Here is a 17,442-nt window from a genome sequence, read left to right as displayed (position 1 = left end):
TGTGCTGACAAGCGACTTGCCAGCGCTGTTTAAGTCTGAATGTTGGTCAAAACCCAGTTTGGTGATGTGTCCTCTGCTCTTTATATTTCTCTTTTCTTTTAATGTTAGCGTATTAAAAGTAAGTCAGATAATTCTCTAATGAATATATGTATTATTTATTTGTATATAATGAGTGGCTTCTTTTGTTAACAAATCCTTTGAACCTGAGACGAAAGTGAAAACTTTGGGCAAAACATCTATGGCTACTTTTGCAACCCTTCCAGCATCAGTCCACAGACTTTCTCTTGGGGACTCAGACTCACACCCATGCCTGGGTAGTGCAGGGAGACCCCAGAGCCTGGTGACTTTCCCTGTTCTCCACCCTCACGGGACAGTTTGCTCCTTCCCACCCCTTCTGTCAACCTGCCGCAGCATCAGCTAAACGTGGAGCCTGCCCTACATAGAAGCATCACCATCTACATCTCCCCAAAGCCCCATGAGGTTAATGTTATCTACTGGGGGGGAAAGGGAGGCTCAGAGAGGTTAAATAACCTATCCTAGGTCACACAGACACCAGACAGCAGAACCAGGCTGCCCGAGCTGACGCCAAAGCCCAACCTGTCCCTACTGTGCCAGCATTTCCACAAAAATAAGCTTTGGCTTATTTTTAATAAGTTGTTGTTCTTGTTATTTAGTTGCTAAGTCATGTCCGGGCCCATAAACTGTAGCCTGCCAGGTTCCTCTGTCCATGGGCTTTCCCATGGACATAATGGAGTGGTTGACATTTCCTTCTCCAGGGTATCTTTCAGACCCAGGGATGGAACCCACATCTTCTGCATTAGCAGGCAGATTCTCTACTGCTGAGCCACCAAGGCAGCCCTGATAAATAAGCTACATATGGGAAACTGAGGAGCTGAACATCATGGATACTCGAGAGGCAGAAAGTGAAATATGACGCATCCCAGAGCAAATGCAGGCTGCTTCACTACCAGGATAAATGGGAGATGAAATGCAGGGCAGCACACTGTTTACCAAAAGTATTTGGGGCTTTTGAAATGTCAGCCGCGATCATCGTGAATCACTCCTCTTAAAGCCCTTAATCCAGAGTAACCCTCCTTTTTCCTCTGGCTCCTCTCCTGATTCATCGAGTTGCCTGAATCACCAGCCCAGAGTTCTGGGTCTCAGGCCTCCCAGGTTCCATGGGAAAATTGTCATTCGCTTCCCTGGGGAAGTGTGTCCTGTGTAAGTGTTCCCAGGCCTGCCTCCAGGGGAGAGAAGGCTTCCGAGGGGGAAGACTCCAGCCTAACAGGCAAGTGTAGCTCGAAAAAGTCAAGGTGACAGGCGGAGTCTGATTATCATAACCAGGGTCCCAGATTTATCCCTTCGTGCACAGTCTCTCTTGAGTGTCTAGCACGTGTAGGCACTGGGCTGGATACTGGGGACACAGCGATGGCAACATAGCCCCTGCCTATTAATGGAGCTCATAAGCTGCTCATAAGGCAGGCATCGTTCAACTTCGTAAGAGTATAATTATAAGTTGATGGGTGCTGTGACGCACGAGGAGCTCTGAGAGTGTATCACAGCAGGAAATGACTTAACCTTGGATAGAGGAGGGTCAGCACCAGGATGTTTTCCCTAAGCTGAAATATGACTAGATAGCTATTCTCCATGCCCAGCACCCATTCATCCTTATTGTTCAGTCGCTTAGTTGTGTCCAACTCTTTGCGACACCGTGGACTGCACCACACCAGGTTTCCCTGTCCTTCACCATCTCCCAGAGCCTGCTCAAACTCATGTCCATTGAGTCAGTGATGCCATCCAACCATCTCATCCTCTGTCGTCCCCTTCTCCTCATGCCTTCAATCTTTCCCAGCATCAGGGTCATTTCCAATAAGTTATTTCTTCGCATCAGGTGGCCAAAGTATTGGAGTTTCAGCTTCAGCATCAGTCCTTCCAATGAACACTCAGGACTGATCTCCTTTAGGATGGACTGGTTGGATCTTCTTGCAGTCCAAGGGATTCTCAAGGGTCTTCTTCAGCATTCATCCTTGAAGCTACCTCATTTTCACCCCTAGTATAACCTCAAACTATTTGGGTGGGATATTTAGGATGCACCACATCCCTGGCTATAGAAATTAATCTAGAAATAGGCACATGATCCAATCCAGAGTTAATGAGTGTCAGTGTTATTGGTTGAACCCCTGATCAAGCCATACCTAAAGTTAGAACTACATTTGGACTTTTCAGCTTTAACAACTTCTGCTTTTGATTAAGCCTCTTTGTGGGTCTAAAATTTTGGTCTCTTGCAACTAAAAGTGTCCTATCTGAGCTACAAGGATGAGTCAGAAAGTCATATATAGGATATATAGCAGTGAGTGAATGAGTGAGTGAGTGAAAGTCTCTCAGTCGTGTCCAACTCTTTGTGACCTCATGGACTATACAGTCCATGGCATTCTCTAGGCCAGGATACTGGAGTGGATAGCCATTCTCTTCTCCAGGGGATCTTACTGACCCAGGGGTCGAGCCTGGGTCTCCTGCACTGCAAGCAGATTCTTTTCATCAGAGCCACCAGGGAAGGGATCAGCGGGCAGGAGGAAGGGAAAAGCCAGTCTGGCTCTGGCAGTATCGTGGCAGTGGCTGTGGCTGGGTTGGTGGCAGCAGGAGTGGGGGGTGGGGTGAGCATAGGGGGCAGGACCTCTAGCAGCTCAGCAGCGAGGTGTGTGTCCTCCTGGAGCCAAGCAGCTTCTTGACCCCTGGGAAACACCCTTGTCACAGTTGTATGTCTCCAGCTCTTTCAACACCTGTTGGCCAATTCCCCTCATTAAATTTTTACCTTTGCCTGAGATATCTCGAGAGGTTTGTAATTTCCTGGTTGGCCACTGATGGATGTAATCATCGATAGGGTGACTGTTATGAACTGCTGCTGTCATTGGCAGAAGGTGTTACTCCCAGTGGCTGCCAGGGTAGTCCGCTGGGCTTAGGAAATAGCAGATAAGGCAGAGGACGATGGGGTTTAATCTTGCTTGGTCTGCCTTGGGAGCTTTTAACCACTGTGCTACAGCAACTTCTCATTAAGGTTATACTGAATTTGGAGGCAGACACATTTCAAGGGCTTGAGTTAACGCAGAAGAATTATATCCCAGGATGACCATGGACTTATGGTGACTCTAGAGAAAAAATATTTTCTCAGAGAATCAGATGTGTAGTTCCAGACTTGAGATCACCCAGGCCGGAACCAACAGCTTGTGATGAAATAGTTTGTCTGAGAGTCAGAATTACATTCACCCCTGACTGCCACCAACTCCTGGTGGAGAAAGGCCATGGACTGGAGAAAGGCCCCCTCCCTCTCAGGTCCACATCTATAAAAGGAGGAGCCCAGCCATGGCAGACACGGTTTGTTTCCTCCCCGACAGGTAGCTGTCCTCCTCTCACCTGCTTCCTGGGTCCTTCCCAGTCCATGGGGTGATGCTTGATTGGTTCCAGCCAATCGTAGTCATGCCTTTCCCCACATCAGGGATTGGTTTGGTCATGAGCATGTGACATACCCTGGCCCATGCGACGTCTGGGGTGCTCTCAGGGTGTGGGGGCTGTGGACAGGGGTCTCTGGGAAGATGTGCTCACTGAAAAAGAAACACAACAAAGACATATGGGAACTTTGAGACTTCACCTTCCAATGTATGTGGTGCAGGTTTGGTCCCTGGTCGGGCAGCTAAGCTCCCACATGCCTTGAGGCCAAAAAAAACAAAACATAACATAGAAGCAATATTGTAACGAATTCATTAGACTTTAAAAATGATCCATATCCAAAAAACAAGAGAGAGATTGGACGCTTTCTTCCTCTGGAATGACTGGGTGAGAAAAGGATGCTCGGAGCCATTTCAGCCACCTGGCCCCCGTGAGGGGAGAGCCTCCAACGCCTGAGAATGGCGGCGTGGAAAGATGGACCGAAACTGTGCCGTCACTGTCCCCGGGGCATCAGAGACCTGCCCAGCGTCTGAACTCCTTGTTATGTGGTGTAAAAGTTTCATTGTGTGAGCCACTTTCAGCTGGGTCTCCCGTCATCTGCAGCCTAAAGCCCTCTACCTGACATACAAGGCCACCAGTTGAATTTCCCTATTCTTTTACTTTTTTTTTAATTAAAAAAAAATTATGTATTTATTTATGACTGCGCTGGGTCTTTGTTGCTGCCTGTGGTCTTTCTCTAGTTGCAGCGAGTAGCAGCCACTCTCTAGTGGTGCTGTGCAGGCTTTTCTTTTTTAAAAAAATATTTATTTGGCTGCTCCGGGTCTTAGCAGTAGCATGTTATATCTAATTCCCTGACAAGGGATCAAACCCGGGCCCCTGCACTGGGAACGCAGAGTCTTAGCCCCTGAAGCACCAGGGAAATCCCTCTTTTTTTTTTTTTTTTCCAAACATTTTATTTTGTATTGAGGTGTAATCGATGAACAATGCTGTGATAGTTTCAGGTGAACAGCTAAGGGACTCAGCCGTACACAGACACGTATCCGTTCTCCCCAGACCCTGGGTGTGCAGACTCAGTAGCTGTAGCCCATGAGCTTAGTTGTCCCGCAGCATTGGGATCTTCCCTGGACCAGGGATTGAACCCGAGTACCCTGCACCGGCAGGCGGATTCCTAATCACTGGACCACCAGGGAAGTTCTCCCTGTCCTTTTTACATCTAACATTCTTTGACTTGGCTTCTCTTTTCAAGGAAGGAAGCAGGCTTGGCAAGAGGGGACTTGTCCAAGGCCACACTGTGTGTGACAGAATTCAGACTCCAGGCTGCTGCAGCCTCCCCCACCTTACCCGCTTTGTCTGAGCCTTACTACAATGATGGAGGTCAGTTCTTGTTTCTAAGAAATGCTTCATTATGTCACTCACAACTTCTCTGAGTGGGAGGGGAATACAAGATTGGATAAAGACGATCCTAGATAATCTCCCGCCCTGCAGCCTGCCCCTCTGCATGTGTGCCCTTGAGACCCAGAAGAACATGTACAGAAGTCTGGGTGGGGGCGGGACGTTTTCCCAGCTCGTAATTAGTAACCTTGGCAGTGATGGTGCTGCCGGCCTCCGTGGACCACCCGACGACTGTGCTCCCAGCTGCAGCTGATCCAGAGGATCAGAGTTCAAAAAGAGTCCTTTTCCTTCTGAAAAGTGAGAGCCCGCCAGCACCCACATGAAGGATACAAAGAGCTCAGGGAATCCTGATTTCTGGCCCACCTTTAGGAGGAGAACCTTGCGTTAGTCTTTCAGTCGTGTCCAACTCTTTTCGACCCTGTAGACTATAGACTGCCAGGCTCCTCCATCCATGGAATTCTCCAGGCAAGAATACCGGAGTGGGCTGCCATTCCCTTCTCCTGGGGATCATCCTGATCCAGGATCAAACCTGGTCTCCTGCATTGCAGGCAGATTCTTTACCATCTGAGCCATCAGGGAAGCCCAGGAGACCAGACTTGTGTAAATTTACCGTTCTCCTGGCTCTTGGTGGCAAATTCTGAGATCCTCTTGGTTTCTGGCCATCCAAAGGACAGAAGCTGGAAGTCTCTGCTGGAATCAGCTCCATTCCAAAGTTGAGCAAGGAATCTCAGACAGGAGAGAAGGAGGGGAAGGATTCCACCCCTCCACAGAGACTTAGTCACAGAGCTAGCTGGAGAAGCAGGCAGCACCAAAGTTGTATCATTACAGCAAGCAATTTCTTTTCTTTTTTGGCTGTGCCACGTGGCACATGGGATCTTAATTCCCCACTAGGGAACTAACCTGTGGCCCCTGCAGTGGAAGCTCAGAGTCTTAACCACTGGGTGCCATTGTTGTTTACTTGCTCAGTCGTGCCCATCTCTTTTGCGACCCCATGGAATGCAGCCCACCAAGCTCCTCTCTCCGAAGTATTCTCCAGGCAAGAATACTGGAGTGGGTTGCCATTCCCTTCTCCAGGGGATCTTTCCAACCCAAAGATCACAGGTGGGTTCTTTACCACTGAGCCACCTGGGAAGCCCCTTAACTGCTGGACTGCCAAGGAAGCCCCTTTCTTTTGTATTCTCACCTAACTGTGACTATTTAGGCATGTAAAAGCCAAGTTTTCTTTCCCCTTGCAGTGCTTGTTCTTAGACCCTGGACGACCAGGTCAGATTTGTGAGGTTTGGAGTGATGGCCACAGGGGGGCCTGCAGCCTAGGAACCCACCTCTCCCTCTTCCCTAAACAAGGCTGGTGATCTAGGTTCCCTCTCTTGTATCTGCCAAGGGCTTAGGTTGTGAGTCACAGAATCCAACACTGGCTGTTTTAAGCAAAAAAGGAATTTGGGAGAAAGGCTATCGGGATGCTTCGGGCTCTAAATAGCACAATAATAACAGGACTTCTCATGTTGAATAACAAGAAGCCAGGCAACGGGTGCTCCAGGCCTGGCTCGGTGGCTCAGAGGGGTCACGTGGTTCCCAGCCCCCAACATGACCCGATGACCCCCACCTCCTTGTACCTGCACCCTTGTGTGATCCCTCTCATGTTAAGTACTGCTGTGATGTGAAGACGACAGGACGCTGCAGAAATGTCAGCAGGTGACTCTAAGCTATGAAGTCACTGTGGTTTCCACCTCACTCTGTCCCTTGGACAGCTCGATCTGGAGGAAGCCAGCTGAGGTGGGGTGAAAGTGTTAGTCGTGTCCAACACTCTGTGACCCTGTAGGGTGTAGCCCTCCCCAGGCTCCACTGTCCATAGAATTCTTGAGGCACGAATACTGGAGTGGGTAGCCATTCCCTTTTCCAGGGGATCTTCCAGACCCAAGGATCAAACCAGAGTCTCCTGCATTGCAGGCAGACTTACCACCTGAGCCACCAGGGAAGCCCGTGGTGGGATGAAGACTCAGACAGCTCTAGGAGAGGCCCATGTACAGAGGAACTGGGGCCTCTAACCAACAGCCTAGGAGGGCGCCATCTTGGAAATGGACCCTCCAGGCCTGATCAGGCCTTCAAGGGTATGCAGCCCCAACCAACAGTCTGACCACAACCTCGTGAGAGATCCAGGCCTGAACCATCAGCTTAGCCACACCGAGCTGGGCCTCAGACTGAAATTTTGCATCTAAGCCTCACAATACCCATGCGCTAGTGTTATTGTTTCCCACAAGCAGTGGTAAAGAATCTGCTTGCCAGTGCAGGAGACACAAGAGACGCGGGTTCGGTCCCTGGGTTGGGAAGATCTCCTGGAGAAGGAAATGGCAACCTACTCCAGTATTCTTGTCTGGAGAATGCCATGGACAGAGGACCCTGGCAGGCTACTGTCCAGGGGGTCAGACATGACTGAGCACACACACACACACACACACACAAATATGCACACTGTGTATGGGTTTATTTCTGGGCTTTCTATCTTGTTCCATTGATCTGTATTTCTATTTTTGTGCCAATACTACACTCTTTTGATGACTATAGTTTTGCAATATAGCCTGATGTCAGGGGGACTGATTCCTCCAGCTCTGGTTTTCCTTCTTGGGATTGTTTTGGCTATTTGGGGTCTTTTGTGTTTTCATACAAATTTAAACATTTGTTCTAGTTCTGTGAAAAATGCCATTGGTAATTTGGGAGAGATTGAACTGAATTTGATTGCCTTGGGCAGTAGAGTCATTTTGACAATACTGATTCTTCCAATCCAAGAAGGCCAGAGGCATCCCAGAAATGGAGCCTGCAGGCTGCTGGGTGGGGACAGGTCTCAGTGCCAAAGCGGTGACCTCTAGGAGAGCTCAGCTGAGGAATTTACCACAGGGCCTCCACCACTGGTGTTCCTGCCCCTGCAGTGGCCACAGCAGACCCCCACCTCCAGGAGACCCTCCAAAACCTGCAGGTAGGTCTGGTTCAGGCTCTAATGGAGTCACTGCTCTGGCCTGGGCCCCACTGCTCATGAAACCTTGTTCGTGCCCTCAAGAATGGAGTCTGTCTCTCCCAGTCCCGTGTAGCTCCTGCACTCAAACCCAGCTGGCCATCAAAGCCAAATGTTCTTGGAGCGCCTCCCCCCGATGCCAGGCCCTCAGGCTGGGAGCCTAACGTGGGCTCAGACCTCACTCCTGTGGGAGAACCTCTGCAGGTGTGGGATTTGATTACATCGTGAAAGTGCTCCTCCTCCCCTGTGATTTAATTGTCTATGATCATCATTTCTAATGGTGGTGTATTTTACTGTGCTGTGTGCTTAGTCGCTCATTCATTTCCGAATCTTGGTGACCCCACGGACTGTGGCCCTCCAGGCTCCTCTGGCCATGGGATTCTCCAGGCAGGAATACTGGAGTGGGTTGCCAATCCATCCTCCATAAGATCTTCCCAGCCGGGGATCAACCTTCCCAACCCAGGTCTCCCACATTTACCATCTGAGCCACCAGGGAAAGGGATTCTGCCGGGCCAAATTCTGAAACTCATCAGGACAAGGAACTCCTTTCTATGTCTGTTCCATTTATTTCCTTCCTGGAATAGGAATGTCTGTAACTATTATCTTATGTATTAGGCAGTTAGAATAGGAAACAGGAGTTCCAGAATGGCGGTGGCTAAAAGACAAGGAAGGGAAAAGCGCGCAAAAATAGTACAAAGGAAGGTCCAAGGACCAGAGTGAGGACCTCAGGTAGAACAAACAACACTCCTGGCCAGCCCAATGTACATAGGGCAGGCCCAGGGGGAGGAAAAAAACATATAAAAAGAGGAGCCAAAGGGCTCTCTCTCTCCCTCCCTCACACACACTGGGGCGCTCTTCTCTTTGCGTCTTTGGGTCGACATGCCCTCACACCTCGAGGATGGATTTTCCTGCTATTTTCTAAATAAAATAGAGTTGTAACACGGAGCTGCAACATGGATTTGTCTAAGAACTGTAACACGGTCCGTTGGAGACCTGAGAGCTATAACACGGTCTGTCCAAGACCCGAGAGCTCTGACACGCCGAGAGCTTTAATGTCCATCACTCCAATCTTTGTTATGACGAGACAGAACCCAGGACCATACACTCGCCTGACATCTATGGTGCCGTGACTCGGATTTAACCTGACTGAAGCAACCTCAGCAGGGCTGCAAAGAGGCCAAGCACAGCAGGAGCCAACTCAGCGAAAGCTCCCGCGGTAGAAGCCGAACGCAAAGAAAACCCAGCGCAAGGGAAGTGACAAGAGGCCTATCGTGCTGGAAACCGGAACACCGAAGAATGAACTCAGCAGAAAGCTCACGCGGCTCAGTCTCAGATTCCAGAAGACCTCTGGTTAAGGTAGGAGGTCCTCGTTCCTATAGCTGGAGAGACATATGCCTAACAAAATCTTAATTCCTTTACAATCTCTCATTTCTTGTTTCCTCGAACCACCCCCCTCCCGCCCCATGGCAAACAGGCGGGTAGCAGTGGGCGCAACTGAGGGACTCTGGAGAGGCAGGTATGTCCCAAAGGCACTACCTGCTGAGCCCCAGTAGCTGTTACCCAAGCCGGTGGGGGTTCTTCTGTCCTTACTCTTCTTTGTGCCAAGGATCAGGCCAATGAAAACTGTGAGCACTGGTCAGATATTTAGCATATTTTCCGGCAGGCTATGAAGGGGATTCCTTGCCACGTTTTTTCCACTGCTTTTTCGTCCTGTCCTTCAGCTCTCTCTCCCGAGACTTGAGCCCGGCCAAAACCCATGAAGCTCAGGCTGTGATGTCTCATTGCAAAAATTCAGTGAGAGACAAAGCAATAGCTAAGAGGTAGATTGCTTAGGATTCAGAGAGAAGAGCACTCTGCAGGGTGCAGGCCATGCAATGGGGCCTGGCTAGGTTTTGCAGGCGGCGTGAATTCATATGCTAATGAGTGGGAGGATCGTCGCAGCCATTGGGGAACCACCCACTCCTCTGTCTTTTGACAGTGCCTTAGAGCTGTCCTGCCACATCTGGGTGTGCCTTTTGGTTTATAGATTGGGGATTAAGGTTTACTTGAATTTGACTTGTCATCTTGGACCCAATTGATTTTAATCAGTTTACGTTATGCCCTTGTGCTATGTCATTCTTTCAAAGGTTGTGCTCTATCCCCTTCCCTCCTGTTTCATGCTCTTTTCCTGAGCCCCGTCCAGACCCATAATGTCGCCTCTACAATCTTCTGGAGGCTCAACCAAAAAATAGATGGCCCTTGGGAGGGAAATACTGTATAATATCCAAACCCTCTAGATATTCAGCCCTTCATCTTCCATGTTTCCTACAACATGTGCAACACCAGCATCTCTCAGTGAACCCTCCAGGGCGGGCGGCAACACCAGCATCTCTCAGTGAACCCTCCAGGGCGGGCGACAGGCACACAATGCCTGCTAGAAATCCATCAGCTGGCATCCCTTCAAAGGCAATTGGGCTTCCAGGGATAATGTTTGCCACTTTGTGAGTTAGCCCTGCAGTCCGTTTGGGCCCAAACCCTTACCACCCTTCTCCTAAAGTTACAAACATACCCTTGGATCAAATCTCAACTCCACTTTTATGGAACATCTGGTCTGTTGCCTCTTAACAAATTTGCTCTTAAGCCAATTACTAACTCCTACAATCAGGACCCTACCCCCTTGTAGGCAACATTGCTCCACCCAGCCTATTATTAAAATACCTTAATGTCCCTAACAGGGCCAGATAACCCACTCCTTTGTCACTACTTCTGTTATTACCTAAAGTGGGTCTATGACAATGAAATGCTTACCGGGGGATACACCCTAACCTGGTCTTAAGAAGGACTAGGGGAAGAAATCAGTGACTTACACTCCCTTAGAGTAAGAGGACAAGGCTTATGACTGTTTCACTGTTTTCTAGACTCAGGGCACATGCTTGGATTGCTTTACATCATGATATCTATTCCCATCTACGGTGGACAAACCAGCAATGAGTTAAGATTACAACCCCTTAATCCTACCCAGCATTGGTCACACTGGAGACCTTGGGGACGCCCAACTCCAGTCCGGGTCCCAGGAGGTCGATCTGCCTTGACCTGCCTAGGGATTAGTCTTCGAAAGGTTGTCATGCCTCAACCTGCTCGGGGATCCGCCAGTCCAGGGGTCCCAGGAGGTCGTCACGCCTCGACCTGACCAGGGACCCAACTCTTGGGAGGCCGACTTGCCTCGACCTGCCCAGGGATTCGATCTCCAGGAGGCTGTCACGCCTTAGCCTGCCTGGGGATCTGCACTCCGACCAGGGGACGCCTGGCTTTCAGGTTGCAACAGTACTGGGTAGGATAAGCTTCAAAAAGACTCACCCCTAAGGAAGTCCACCCACGGAAACTGAAGGAGGCCTATTAGTTTTTTTTCTTTTTCTCCCTGTCATGACTGTCTTTCAGATGGGAAATAACCAATCCACTTCCTGGCAGATGCCCTTGAGATGCATCCTTGATAATTGGAAGCTGTTTGATCCTCTAAGGAGAAGTCGCTTAAAATTCTTTTGTACCACTGCGTGGCCACAGTATCCACTGGGGGACGAGGAACACTGGCCTGAAGATGGGAGTTTAAATTACAATACCATCCTGCAACTAGAATTATTCTGCAAAAGACAAGGGAAATGGACAGAAATCCCTTATGTCCAAATTTTCTTCTGACTAAGAGATGTTAAAGAACTCTGTCTTAAGTATGGGATTGTTGTACACCCTAAAAGTGAGCCTACTAGGCAAGTTGTGTTAGGCACAGGCAACCAAGAGAAGGAACCCCCCCCCGCTCCGTAAAGGCTCACCTTCCATACTCCCAAAGAGACTGGAGCCTTCCATAGCTCCCGAGTTGCCTGGTGCTCCTTCCTTGTATCCAAACGTGCCCCCATATCCAGGAGCACCTCCTCCACAAAAGCCAGCTGGAGTATGTCCCTTAGTTGAAACTGGAGGAGAATTCGGACCAACCTGGGTCCATAAGCCCTTCTCCCTCTTAGAACTAAGACAGATCAAACAAGACCTGGGAAGCTATACAGATGACCCAGGCAAATATATAGATACATTCCAACATATTACCTTGGCCTTTGACTTGATGTGGAAGGACATCATGGTCATATTTAGTCAAACTTTATGTGACCCTGAACATACTAGGGTCTTAAAGGAAGCCTGAAGGTGTGCAACAGGGCTTCACATGTCAAGCGATAAATACCCAGTAGGGGAAACTGTAGTCCCCTCCTCCGATCCTAATTGGAATTATAATGACCCTGAGCACATCTGGGAAAGGGATCATTTTCTAATCTGTGTGAAGGCAGGACTGAAAGCAGCCCAACAAAAAGTAATTAGCTATGCCCGGGTCTCAGCAATAACTCAGGAGCCCAATGAGAACCCCATTGCCTTTCTGGAAAGGCTAAAAGAAGCCCTCCAAAAGTTTACCAACCTGGACTTAGACTCTTATGAGGGACAGGTGATTTTAAAGGAAAAATTCCTGTTCCAATCTGCATCAGATATCAGAATTAAGTTACAGCAGCTACAACAGCAGGACCCTGCTGCCTCTTGAGACGAAATGGTCCAGACAGCCACCAATACCTTTTATAACAGAGAACAGGAGAAGGAGGCCAAGGCCCAGGAGAGGGAGAGAAGGAAAGAGACAAGGCATGCCCAGATGCTGGCCACCCTCCAGGGAAGCCCTATGGCAAATCCCGAGTCCTTGAAGGACAAGGCACAAGGCAAATGCCTAATCTGTAGACAGGCGGAGCATTGGGCCAAAGAGAGTCCAAACAGTGACAAGTCTTCTAAAATGGCTTGCTACAAATGCCATCAACTGGGACATTGGGCGGCACTCTGCCCTGGGGACCCAAGAGCCTCAAGGTCAAGCGCCAAGCCTTCCCTCACGATGGTTCAAGAGGACTGAAGCGACCCGCTCCAGCCAGCCCGCCTGTCACAGATAACCATCACGGGGCTGGAGCCAAGGGTGCAGCTGGAAGTGGCAGGTAGGTCTGAGAATTTCTTGGTTAACACGGGGGCTACCTACTCTGTCTTGATCTCCTGCTCCGGAGCCTTCTCCTCCCAAACCTGTACCATTTTGGGTGCTACAGGAAAAACAACTACTAAAAGATTCACTCAAGCACTTCTTTATTGCTGGGATGGAGAAATATTTTCCCACCAGTTTCTGATGGTCCCTGAGTGTCCTACTCCCTTATTGGGAAGAGATACACTCACTAAACTGGGCAAAAGCCTTGTGATGGGAAGCTTTTCAGCCCCTAGAGCCCTACAGCTTCTGATTACTACTGAAGAACCCATTACACCTTCTCTAGTAGAGAGGGACCAAAAACTATGGGAAGACAAAATTAACCCCCATGTGTGGGACCAGGAGATTCCTGGACAAGCCCACCAAGCTGAACTGGTCATCATTGTTCTCCAAGATCCCACTCGGTTTCCTAACTGGAAACAATATCCTCTCAAAAGAGAGGCTCATGAGGGACTACAGCCTTTAATAAATAAATTCCTTGCTTGTGGGCTATTGGTCCCCACCAGTTCGCCATGTAACACCCCAATCCTCTCAGTAAAGAAAAAGGATGGAACCTGGCAAATGGTTCAAGATCTCTGGATCATAAATGAAGCTGTAGTCCCCCTCCATCCTACAGTACCCAATCCCTATGTAATTTTGGGAGAAATCCCACCCAGTGCCAAGTGGTTTACAGTCTTGGATCTCAAAGATGCATTTTTTTGCACCAGTTCAGTTCAGTTCAGTCACTCAGTCATATCCGACTCTTTGCGACCCCATGAATTGCAGCTCGCCAGGCCTCCCTGTCCATCACCAACTCCCGGAGTTTACCCAAAGTCATGTGCATCGAGTCAATGATGCCATCCAGCCATCTCATCCTCTGTCGTCCCCTTCTCCTCCTGCCCCCAATCCCTCCCAGCATCAGGGTTTTTTCCAATGAGTCAACTCTTCACATCAGGTGGCCAAAGTATTGGAGTTTCAGCTTCAGCATCAGTCCTTCCAATGAACACCCAAGACTGGTCTCCTTTAGAATGGACCTGTTGGATCTCCTTGCAGTCCAAGGGACTCTCAAGAGTCTTCTCCAACACCTCAGTTCAAAAGCATCAATTCTTCAGTGCTCAGCTTTCTTCACAGTCCAACTCTCACATCCATACATGACCACATAGCCTTGACTAGATGGACCTTTGTTGGCAAAGTAATGTCTCTGCTTTTCAATATGCTGTCTAGGTTGGTCATAACTTTCCTTCCAAGGAATAAGCGTCTTTTAATTTCATGGCTGCAATCTCCATCTGCAGTGATTTTGGAGCCGAGAAAAATAAAGTCTGACACTGTTTCCCCATCTATTTCCCATGAAGTGATGGGACCAGATGCCATGATCTTAATTTTCTGAATGTTGAGCTTTAAGCCAACTTTTTCACTCTCCTCTTTCACTTTCTTTTTTTCTTTTTCTTTTTTTTTTAGCACAGGCCCATGATTCTTTATTTCCTGGGTCTGCGACCCACATCTAATCTGGTCGAGTAACCATAAACACTGCCAAAACGCCCAGAGTACTCCTACGGAAGCCGGTGGTCACTGAGCGCCAGAGGAGCCGGGTAGTGTTGCCTGCAGGGAGTTGTAGGCTGATGACCACAGGCGTTTGCACAACCTCCTTGAGAGGCCTGTGGGATGCTGTGCCACGTAGATTGAGCCTGCAACAGCTACTGCAGGACCGTGGTCGGAAAACGCAAATCTAACCTTGCTTTCTTGCTTGGAATCATTTGGCGAGGATGAGTTCTCATCACTGGAAGGATAAATTCATAGTCCTAAAGTAACATTGTGTCTTTTTCATCATGATTTAGTACCCGTGGTAGCCTTAACATTTCCTAATTATTTTTCAAGACGATTCTGGACGCTTCCTCCGAGAAAGGGACTTGCTTTGGACCTCTCTTTTCTGTGCTTCCACAGCACTATCTTACAATTCTCTAATATCATTTACAATCACAGCTAGGTTTCCCGAGCGCTTACATGGTCGTTCTAGCCTAAACTATTTACCCTCACCAGCTCAGAAATTTTCACACAACAGTTTGAGACAGTTGCTGTCAGTCCCATTCTGCAGATGAGGAAACTCTGGCCTAGAGACGTTCATTCACTACTCAGGGACAGTCTCCCACTAGACTACGAGTTCCCGGCTGGCACCGAAAGACCAGATATTTGCTTTTCCGCGGGCCACGCCCTGGAGCGGGGTTTGGTGAGGACACTGCGTCCCATGGTGCTTTGCCCGCCAGCGCTGCCATTGGCCCGGCCAGTTGGCTCCCTTCCAAAAGTGAGGCGCCGAGTGGTTGCCTGGTCCCCCGGGCCAGGGACGGAGACCAGGTCTGCGACTGGAAGGCTCTGGCCAGTGTGGGGCAGACGCTACGGTCAGTCACGGTTCGTGGGCGACAGCGACCTCCGCAGGCACGCCAGCACCCGCCAGGTGAGGAGGGCACCCAGGTCCGCGCCAGCCGTCAAGCCGCTCCACGCCCCACGGCGCCCGATCCCGCGACCTGGCCCTCCCAGGGGACAGTCACCGCATCCCAGCCGAACCCATCCGCGAAAAAGAAAGACCAAAAGGGGAAGAACATCCAGGTGGTGGTGAGATGCAGGTAGGGCGAGCTTGCAGGGTTCCGAGCCCTGGGCTTTGCTGCAGGGCTCCTTCCTGTGCTGTCCGAGGAGAGGGATTTTGTCTGCAATTTTCTGAAGGAACCAGACCTTCCTGTTTCATAGTTTCCTGCGTTCTTAAATTTTCTTCAGAAATGTACACTCCATTTTTTTCACGAGTTGCAGCAAGATCCCGTTTCAGACACACTATCTCTTCTGTATATTCCTTAAACAGAGCTTTCTTGGTGAGTTTCTGGTTAATTGAGTATGAGTTTCTGGTTAATTGAGGCTTATTGAGTGTGTTCTTTGCTCCATGAGAGCAATGTACTCAGTTTCCAAGGTACTCGGAGTTTCCTCCAGATTGAGAGATGCAGGAGAAACTTTTGCAATGATAAGACGTTCTTGTATGTCCCCCAAAAGAGTCCTGGAGGATTCTAGTCAGGTTAGATTCTTGATAAGGAACATGAGGTGTTCTTTCTACAAGAGCAGTAATAACCCTTCCCAGAGTCAACAGGGACTGACTGCTATTTCCAGCTTCCCGAGCTCTCTTGTCAACTGCTCCAGAACGGCCAATGTTCTTCTCACTGCCTGCAAGATCAACCAAGTTCAACTTTTCCAATTTTAACAAGCTCCTCTCCATCAACTGTGGTTTCTTTCATAAGTATTGTAACAGAGAAAACTGAGTGGGATCGACTAGAGTAGGCGTTCATCAAAGTTGCTTGGCTGTCCTTTTTGCTGCCTCCTTCTCCAAAATGTGATAGACTTCATCCTTGTTGTGTACTGTAATTTCTTCTAAACCTTTGATTATCACTCCCCTCTTGTTACGGGGATCATCAAACATCTGCAGCCTCTCAGAAACATCAGAAGACAGATTAAGGAGATCAAAGAGCTCTTCATTATAGATTTCCAATAGCGACACTTTGACTGAAAATTCAGTACCATTATCAGTAAGTTTCTCAAAGATCTGATGAAGAGTACGTGGAATTATACCAGCCAAAGGACCCTCCTCCCAAGTATACTCTTCATTAGGGACCTTTCACCTTCCATTGTAAAGGTTTTTCCAGTGCCAGTTTGGCCATATGCAAAAATAGTGCAATTATAGCCCATAACTTCATCCAGAATTGGACAAACAACACTTCGGTGAACGTCCATTTGTTTAGTATTTGCTCCAAAAACCATATCAAAAGTGTATGTTTCCCTTGAGCTTTTGTCCACCAGTCCTCCAGTTCGAACACTAACTTCCTTCCGCACATGATCACATTCTACTACTGAATGGGCATTAGCTTTCCGTTCTGCCAAATTAAATGGTCTGCATCTCACCACCACCTCGACGCTCCTCCCCCCTTCATCCCTACCCCCGCAGATGAATTCGGCTGAGACGCCATGACCGTCCCCCAAGAAGGCCGGGCCACGGACCCGGACGCCATGGGGCGCCGAGCGGCCAGGCGCAAACCGGGCGCCCGCGGAAATCGCCATCGCCCAGGAACCACGACTGACCGCAGCGTCCGCCTCGCACCAGCCTGAGCCCTCCAGCCACAAACCCAGTCCCCCTCCAAGCCCAGGAAACTGAGCAACCACTCTCAAAAAGGAGCCGACTGGCTGGGCAAACGGCAGCGCCGCCCCTCTTTCACTTTCATCAAGAGGCTTTTTAGTTCCTCTTCACTTTCTGCCATAAGGGTGGTGTCATCTGTATATCTGAGGTTATTGATAATATCCCAATATCTTTTTGCCTTTGAGTGGGAGGCCCCAGGAGAAAAACACCAACAGATGACTTGGATAGTATTACCTCAGGGCTTCGGAAATAGCCCCAACTTGTTTGGACAGGCCCTCAGCCGGGATCTCCTAGATCTGGACCTGGGACCTAATGGGAAAATATTATGTAGATGACCTACTAATCTGCTCTCCAGATGAGAAAAATGCCCAACAACTTGCAATTCAGGTTCTAAACTTTTTGGCAGAAAGGGGATATAAAGTCTCCCATGCT

At 49.1% G+C, this 17,442-nt stretch overlaps 1 pseudogene; it reads right to left on the bottom strand.

The window, feature by feature from the left end:
* Positions 1-15,239: 15,239 nt before the first annotated feature.
* Positions 15,240-16,843, bottom strand: LOC129634513 (kinesin-like protein KIF11; annotated as a pseudogene).
* Between the last annotated feature and the right edge of the window lie 599 nt (positions 16,844-17,442).

Source organism: Bubalus kerabau, chromosome 19, assembly GCF_029407905.1.
Source record: "Bubalus kerabau isolate K-KA32 ecotype Philippines breed swamp buffalo chromosome 19, PCC_UOA_SB_1v2, whole genome shotgun sequence".
Classification (NCBI taxonomy): domain Eukaryota; kingdom Metazoa; phylum Chordata; class Mammalia; order Artiodactyla; family Bovidae; genus Bubalus; species Bubalus kerabau.
The sequence above is the reverse complement of the archived record's forward strand: the minus strand, read 5'-3'. Positions and strand labels throughout refer to the sequence as shown.